The following is a 9,248-nucleotide window of genomic DNA, read 5'->3' as shown; positions in this document are numbered from 1 at the left end:
TTTTCATGGAAGAATGGACCCTGGGACAGTGCTGGTGGTGGTAGTACTTGTATTTTGCTGCCCTGGCAGGGAGGCTCTGAAAGCCATACTGCTGCTGGATGGAGGGGGTGGCAGAAGCTGCAGCTGGTGTTGGCATGGGGGAAGAGGACCAGAGAGATGCAACAGCAGTGGGTGGTGACATCATATTTTTTCCTCGATGCAGGCAATAGATCCCAAAGTCCACAAGAGTACTTTCGAGGTATCATCTGCATTTTACCCTGAGCTAACTAGGGGTCACCAGCCTCCACACTTCATACACACTTTGGTATTGGTAATGCTGTGGATCTCCAAGCTCTGCCAGGGTCTAAAGATTCTGTTATCACCTTCCCAAAGGGTCCCATTTAAGCAAGCCTACTCTCGAAGCTGCATCTTCTGTAGATCATTCTGGTCCTCAGGGATATCTATACCTTGCTTCAGGATGTTTCTTCTCCACTGCTGTCTTCACATTCTCCATGGTATTGGCAATCACCAGGGTGTGAAGGGACTCATATCCTCCCAGCAGCATCTGGCTATCTTTAATCCTTATTTTCCCTTCTTTCACAGAGCCTTTCCCCCCAGCCAAGATCTTGGCATTACATTCCTTCTCTGTGTTCTTCAAGTTATTCCTTCTAGGCCCACTTAAGAACCACACAAAACTGATTTCTGGATATTCATATTGTGGGATCATTACTGTATGGCACACACATGTTGCTGGAGGTTTGTAATGTGCAAGGGACTTGAAATCAGGGTTGAGGGAAGCCATTTTGGTGATGAGGTTATTTAGCTCCTCCTCAAGCTTCTTGCAGATGCAGAAGTCATGAGTGTCAAGCCTCTTCCCCTCACTGTTGTAGATGGGCTCTGAGGAAGGGGACATGTCCTCCAGGTTAGGGGGGATGCCCAGGTCTCCTGTGTGCAGTTTATAAGTCAGGGCTTCTATCTGCAGTTGCACTATATAAGCTTTTTATCATTCCCAAGTAAGTACAGGGGGGATAAATGTAGGCATTCCTGGAATCACATTCTTCTGTTCCATTGTGACTTGGTTCCTGCAGCTCCTCTTCCACTTCTTGCTGGAGAAGTCCAGTGGTGGCTTATGAAATTTGTGAATCTTCTGGAGAGAGCCTGTGAAGCCCACCACCTGGATTGGGCCAGGCCTAGACAAGAGGTTGGAATTGGTGGCCTCTAATTGGTGGAATTTAGCCCTTCTGATGGGTGTTGGGATCGGGCCGACCTTTAGGCCAGGTGAGGAAATGGCACTGAACCTGAAGAGCTGGGAGGTGATGCAGGATGCACTTCATTTGTTACTGAAGATGCCCATTTAAAATTAATCCCTATTTTCATTCATCTGTGAATTTGACTTGTGAGAGGGTAACAGGCAGGAAGGCCAGGGGTCTCCAAATGGAGGAAATAGGCTGCAAGTGCCAGACATTTTTATCTCTCTTAGGTGGCAGGAGGAAACAAACTAGTGATATTTGTTTCCTTTTCTATACAAATTTAAAAGGAAGTTTCTCTTAAAATGCTGTGTTGCCATGACATCTGGTTTCACCTGAAGCTAACTGTTCTCAAACCTTGAGGTAACCAAAACATTTTTTCTTATGGAAATGTTTGTCTTAAGCTATGTTAATGTACCCCAGACTCTGCCTTCAAGTTGGTTCTGCCAAATGGCTCAACCTACTTGACAAACCGGTATGTTATACTCAGATATTGTTCCCCTAATCTATGCAAACAAAACTATTTGAGTGGTAATCTGCCCTTCTACAAGATTCAAGTCAATCGTTTTATGGCCTGGGATGAATTATCTGGTGCCAAGATTATCACAAAATGTAATTTATGGATGAGGGGCCTGGTGCCATTCTGAATTTTAAGACATTCCTTTCTTTTCATTAACAGACTGCTAGTGACTCTATAACATCCACCTGAAGACTAGCAGGGGAGTACACTTTCTGCTCCCTTCTGATGCCTATGTCAGAAGCTTTCTCTATCTCCTTTATACTTTAATAAAACTTTATTATGCAAAAGCTCTGAGCGATTCAGCGTCTCTGGCCCCGGATTGAATTCTTCTCCTCCGGAGGCCAAGAATCCCGGCGTCTTATCGTTCAGCAACAACCTTTCACTTGTGTGGATATTTCAGATTAATGTAATCATGTAGCATACGATCTGTTGTATCTGGCTTCTTTCACTTAGCATAATGTTTCCAAGGTTCATCCATGTTGCAGTTTGAATCAGTACTTCATTTTCTTTAATGACTGTATAACACTCAGTTGGACCAATATAACACATTTGCTTATTCATTCATCAGTTGGTAAATGTGAATATTTTTTCAACTTTTAGCTATTATGATTAGTGTTGCTACAAACATCAATATATAAGTGTTTTCATGAACATATGTTTTTTATTTTTCTTGGCTCTATACCTAGCAGCAAACTTTCTGAGTTATATGGTTATGATATGTTTAGCTTTTTGAGAAACTGCAAAATTGTTTTTTGCAGGGGGTTGTACAACTACATTGCCACCAACAATTTTATGAGGGTTTCATCTTTGCCAACATGTGTTAGTGCTTCTCTTTTTGATTGCAACCATCTAAAAGGTTGTGAGGAAGTATCTCACTGTGATTTGTAGTAGTATTTCCCAAATAATTAATGGTATTGTCTTTTCATGTGCTTATTGGCCATTTGTTTATTTTCTTTTGAGAAATGTCTAATCAATTCCCTTTTCCCTTTTAAAACTGTGTTGTGCTTTATTAGTTATGATATTTTTTAACATATTCTAGATACTAGACTTTTGTTAGACATGTGGTTTCCAAATTTGTTTTCATTTTGTCACTTGTCTTTTTGCTTTACAGTATTCTTTGAAGCATGAAAGTTTTAATTTTTTTATTGAAGTTGATTTATGTAAAAGTTTTAAATTTTGATTAAGCCATATTTATTTTTCCTTTGTTGATTGTATTTTAGATGTCAAATCTAAGAGTTCACTGCTCTATCCAAAGTCACAACAACCCATACGGTTTGTCTAGAAGTTTTCTATTTTCAGATCTTGCATTTAGGTTTTGATCAATTTTTAAGTAAATTTTGTATAAGGTATAAAGTGTCAGCACCATTTGTTGAAAAAGGTGATTCCTCCTCTACCTCTCCACTGAACTGATGTTAATCAATTGGATTTAAATGTGAGGGCTTGTTTTTTGAAATTTTATTCCTTTATGGCTTCCTCCTTTAACCTCATTGTTATTATTTTTGTTGTACAAGATATATGTTTATACATTATAAACCCTTCAACATAGTTGTATTAACATAGCTAGGACTTTACGGACTGTATTTTAATTCAGACATTAGAAGCAAATAATTATGAATAAAAATATATTTATGCTATTTTTTCTCAGTTCAATTCAGTTCAGTTCAGTTGCTCAGTCGCGTCCGATTCTTTGTGACCCCATGAATCGCAGCACGCCAGGCCTCCCTGTTCATCACCAACTCCCGGAGCTTACTCAAACTCATGTCCATCAAGTCGGTGATGCCATCCAGCCATCTCATTTTCAGTCGTCCCCTTCTCCTCCTGCTCCCAATCCCTCCCAGCATCAGGGTATTTTCCAATAAGTCTACACTTCGCATGAGGTGGCCAAAGTATTGGAGTCTCAGCTTCAGCATCAGTCCTTCCAATGAACATCCAGGACTGATCTCCTTTAGGATGGATGGGTTGGATCTCCTTGTAGTCCAAGGGACTCTCAAGAGTCTTCTCCAGCACCACAGTTCAAAAGCATCAATTCTTTGGCACTCAGCTTTGTTTATAGTCCAACTCTCACATCCATACATGACCACTGGAAAAACCATAGCCTTGACTAGATGGACCTTTGTTGGCAAAGTAATGCCTCTGCTTTTTAATATGCTATCTAGGCTGGTCATAACTTTCCTTCCAAGGAGTAAGCGTCTTTTAATTTCATGGCTGCAATCACCATCTGCAGTGATTTTGGAACCCCCAAAAATAAAGTCTGACACTGTTTCCACTGTTTCCCCATCTATTTCCCATGAAGTGATGGGACCAGACACCATGATCTTAGTTTTCTGAATGTTGAGCTTTAAGCCAACTTTTTCACTCTCCTCTTTCACTTTCATCAAGAGGCTTTTTAGTTCCTCTTCACTCTCTGCCATAAGGGTGGTGTCATCTGCATGTCTGAGGTTATTGATATTTCTCCCAGCACTCTTGATTCCAGCTTGTGCTTCTTCCAGCCAAACGTTTCTCATGATGTACTCTGCATATAAATTAAATAAGCAGAGTGACAATATATAGCCTTGACATACTCCTTTTCCTATTTGGAACCAGTCTGTTGTTCCATGTCCAGTTCTAACTATTGCTTCCTGACCTGCACACAGGTTTCTCAAGAGACAAGTCAGGTGGTCTGGTATTCCCATCTCTTTCAGAATTTTCCACAGTTTATTGTGATCCACACACTATTTTTTTATAGTTACCTATTAATGTATATAACTATTTTTTATGGTTACTTATTAATACATAACTACCTTCAATTGTGTTCTTTACTTCTTCACATGAATTGAAATTACTGTCTCGTGTCTTTTAATTTCAGCCTGAGATATTCATTTTAGTTTTCCTGTGGGCTGGGCGGATCTGCTAAGAATGTATTCTCTCAGCTTTTATTCACACATTGTTCTTTTTTCATTTCTGGTATACAGATATACTAGATATAGAATACTTGGTTCACAATCTTTTTTTCTTTCAGCTCTTTCAATATGTCAATCCTGAGTATGTTTGAACGTGATGTTTATAGGTGTGATTCTCTTTTATTTTATCCTAGTTGAAGCTTGTTTCCTGTAAGTGTGAATAAACATAAATGTTTTTCATCAAATTTAGGAATTTTTCAGACATCACTTCTTCAAATACTTTTCCTGTCCCTTTGATTTAGCTTCTAGAACTCTCATTACCCATAAGTTGACACATAAACATTGTCTTGCATTTCTCTGAGGCTCTATTTATTTTCTTTCACTCATTATGCTTTCTGTTCCTCACACCAAGTTATCTCAATTGACCTATTTTTAGGTTCACTGATTCTTTCTTATTCCTAGTTGATTCTGATATTGAACTCCTCTAGTGAATTTTTTCATTATAATTATTGTTCATTTCAACTGTAGAATCAAATTTTTAAATATTTCTATATCTTTATTGATATTCTCTATTTGATGATATGTTGTTCCTATTTTATGAGAAGTATATCTAGCGTTCATAGCTAACATTTTAAAAACCTGAAGGGTTTCAAGGTAACTATGGAGCTATAGTTACATCCATTCCCATCCATTCATGGCAAATAGTTTGGGAAACAATGGAAACAGTGAGAGACTTTATTTCTTTGGGCTCCAAAATCACTGCAGATGGTGACTGCAGCCATGAAATTAAAAGACGCTTGCTCCTTGGAAGGAAAGCTATGACAAACCTAGAGAGCATATTAAAAAGCAGACATTACTTTGCCAACAAAGGTCAGTCTAGGCAAAGCTATGTTTTTTACAGTAGTCATGTATGGATGTGAGAATTGGACTATAAAGAAAGCTGAACACCAAAGAACTGACAATTTTGAACTGTGGTGTTGGAGAAGACATTTGAGAGTCCCTTGGACAGCAAGGAGATCAATCCAGTAAATCTTAAAGGAAATCAGTCTTGAATATTAATTGGAAGGACTGATGCTGAAGCTGAAACTCCAATACTTTGGGCATCTGATGTGAAGGACTGACTCATTGGGAAAGACCCTAATGCTGGGAAAGATTGAAGGCTCCTGGGGCGACAGAGGATGAAATGGTTGGATGGCATCACCAACTTAATGGACATGAGTTTGAGCAAGTTCTGGGAGTTGCTGATGAACAGGGAAGCCTGGTGTGCTGCAGTCCATGGGGTCACAAATAGACACAACTTAGCGATTGAACCTCCAAGGAGCAGCTGCTGTGGGACGCAGGCGGGCTGAGAGGAGCTACTCCACGTTCAAGGTCAGGAGGGGCGGCTGTGAGAAGATACCCCTCGTCCAAGGTAAGAGAAACCCAAGTAAGATGGTGGTATTGCGAGAGGACATCACAGGGCAGACACACTAAAACCATAATCGTAGAAAACTAGAAAGTCTGATCACAGAAGCACAGTCTTGTCTAACTCAATGAAACTAAGCCATGCCGTGTGGGGCCACCCAAGATGGTCAGGTCATAGTGGAGAGCTCTGATAGAATGTGGTCCACTGGAGAAGGGAATGGCAAACCACTTCAGTATTCTTGCCTTGAGAACCCCAGAAACAGTATAAAAAGGCAAAATGATAGCATACTGAAAGAGGAACTCCCCAGGTCGGTAGGTGCCAAATGTGCTACTGGAGATCAGTGGAGAAATAACTCCAGAAAGAATTAAGGGGTGGAGCCAAAGCAAAAACAATACTCAGTTGTGGATGTGACTGGCGATAGAAACAAGGTCCGATGCTGTAAAGGGCAATATTGCATAGGAACCTGGAATGTTAGGTCCATGAATCAAGGCAAATTGGAAGTGATCAAACAGGAGATGGCAAGAGTGAATGTCGACATTCTAGGAATCAGTGAACTGAAATGGACTGGAATGGGTGAATTTAATTCAGATGACCATTATATATACTACTGTGGGCAGGAATCCCTTAGAAGAAATGGAGTAGCCATCATGGTCAACAAAAGAGTCTGAAATGCAGTATTTGGATGGAATCTCAAAAATGACAGAATGATCTCTGTTCGTTTCCAAGGCAAACCATTCAATATCATGGTAATCCAAGCCTATGCCCCAACCAGTAACACTGAAGAAGCTGAAGTTGAACGGTTCTATGAAGACCTACAGGACCTTTTAGGACTAACACCCCAAAAAGATGTCCTTTTCATTATAGGGGACTGGGATGCAAAAGTAGGAAGTAAAGAAACACCTGGAGTAACAGGGAAATTTGGCCTTGGAGTACAGAATGAAGCAGGGCAAAGGCTAATAGAGTTTTACCAAGAGAACACACTGGTCATAGCAAACACCCTCTTCCAACAACACAAGAGAAGACTCTGCACATGGACATCACCAGATGGTCAATACCAAAATCAGATTGATTATATTCTTTGCAGCCAAAGATGGAGAAGCTCTATACAGTCAGCAAAGACAAGACCAGGAGCTGCCTGTGGCTCAGATCATGAACTCCATATTGCCAAATTAAGACTTAAACTGAAGAAAGTAGGGAAAACCACAAGACCATTCAGGTATGACCTAAATCAGATCCCTTATGACTATACAGTGGAAGTGAGAAATAGATTCAAGGGACTAGATCTGATAGACAGAGAGCCTGATGAGCTATGGACAGAGGTTCATGACATTGTACAGGAGGCAGGGATCAAGACCCTCCCCATGGAGAAGAAATGCAAAAAGGCAAAATGGTTGTCTGAGGAGGCCTTACAAATAGCTGTGAAAAGAAGAGAAGCAAAAAGCAAAGGAGAAAAGGAAAGATATTCCCATTTGAATGCGGAGTTCCAAAGAATAGCCAGGAGAGATAAGAAAGCCTTCCTCAGTGATCAGTGCAAAGAAATAGAGGAAAATAACACAGTGGGAAAGACTCTTCAAGAAAATTAGAGATACCAAGGGAACATTTCATGCAAAGATGGGCACAATAAAGGACAGAAACTGTATGGACCTAACAGAGCATAAAATATTAAGAAAGGGTGGCAAGAATACCCAGAAGATCTATACAATAAAGAATTTAATGACCCAGATAATGACGGTTGTGTGATCACTCACCTAGAGTCATACATCCTTGAGTGTAAGTGGGCCTTATGAAGCATCACTACAAACAAAGCTAGTGGAGGTGACAGAATTCCAGTTGAGCTATTTTGAGTCCTAAAAGATGATGCTATGAAAGTCCTGCACTCAATATGCCAGAAAATTTGGAAAACTTAGCAGTGTCAACAGGACTGGAAATGGTCAGTTTTCATTTCAATCCCAAAGAAAGGCAATGCCAAAGAATGTCCAGACTACTGCACAATTGCACTCATCTCATATTCTAGCAAAGTAATGCTCAAAACTCTCCAAGTGAGAATTCAACAGTACCTAAACAGAACTTTCAGATGTTCAACCTGAATTCTAGAAAGACAGAGGAACCAGAGATCAAATTGCCAACATACATTTGACCATAGATAAAGCAAGAGAATTCCAGAAAAACTTCTCCTGTATTGAATAAGCCAAAGCCTTTGACTGTGTGGAACCCTACAAACTATGGAAAATTCTTAAAGAGATGGGAATACCAGACCACCTTATCTTCCTCCTGAGAAATCTGTATGCAGGTCAAGAAACAACAGTTAGAACTGAACATGTAACAACCGATTGGTTACAAATTGGGAAAGGAGTACGTCAAGGCTGTGTATTGCCACCCTGCTTATTTAACTAAGATCATGACACCCGGTCCCATCACTTCCTTGCAAATAGATGGGGAAACAATGGAAAGAGTGACAGATTTATTTTTTTGGGCTCCAAAATCACTGTAGATGGTGACTGAAACCATGAAACTAAAAGACACTTGCTCCTTGGAAGAAAAGCTATGACAAACATATTAAAAAGACTTTGCCAACAAAGTCAAAGCTATGGTTTTTCCAGTAGTCATGTATGGATGTGAGCGTTGGACCGTAAAGAAAGCTAAGTGCTGAAGAATTGATGTTTTTGAACTGTGGTGTTGGAGAAGACTCTTGAGAGTCCCTTGGACTGCAAGGAAATCAAACTAGTCCATCCTAAAGGAAATCAGTCCTGAATATTCATTGGAAAGACTGATGCTGAAGGTGAAACTCCAATACTTCGGCCTCCTGATGTGGAAAACTGACTCCTTGCAAAAACCCTGATGCTGGGAAAGATTGAAGGCAGGAGGAGAAGGGGACAACAGAAGATGATATGGTTGATGGCTTCACAAAGCCTATGGACATGAGTTTGAGCAAGCTCTGGGATTTGGTGATGGACAGGGAAGTCTTGTGTGCTGTAGTCCACGGGGTCACAAAGTGTTGGACATGACTGAGGGACTGAACTGAACCGTTGTCTTCATGAACACAGCTTTAAATCTTTGCTCTCTTGTGTGGTGCAGAATTTTTGTAGAAGAGATACTACTATCTCTTCAAGGATGGATATACTTCATCAGTGAGGCCCCCTCTGTCTAAAGTTTTCTTTATTGTAAAATGTGAGATAATAGTAAATACATGCATTGGTCTAGACCTCTGGTACCTGACA

The 9,248-nt window shown here is 40.3% G+C and overlaps 1 pseudogene; it reads right to left on the bottom strand.

Annotated features, from left to right (window-relative positions):
* Nucleotides 1–273: 273 nt before the first annotated feature.
* Nucleotides 274–1,096, bottom strand: LOC122435639 (annotated as a pseudogene).
* Nucleotides 1,097–9,248: the final 8,152 nt, after the last annotated feature.

Source organism: Cervus canadensis, chromosome X (assembly GCF_019320065.1).
Source record: "Cervus canadensis isolate Bull #8, Minnesota chromosome X, ASM1932006v1, whole genome shotgun sequence".
In the NCBI taxonomy this organism is placed as follows: domain Eukaryota; kingdom Metazoa; phylum Chordata; class Mammalia; order Artiodactyla; family Cervidae; genus Cervus; species Cervus canadensis.
This window is presented reverse-complemented; position numbering and strand designations above follow the sequence as displayed.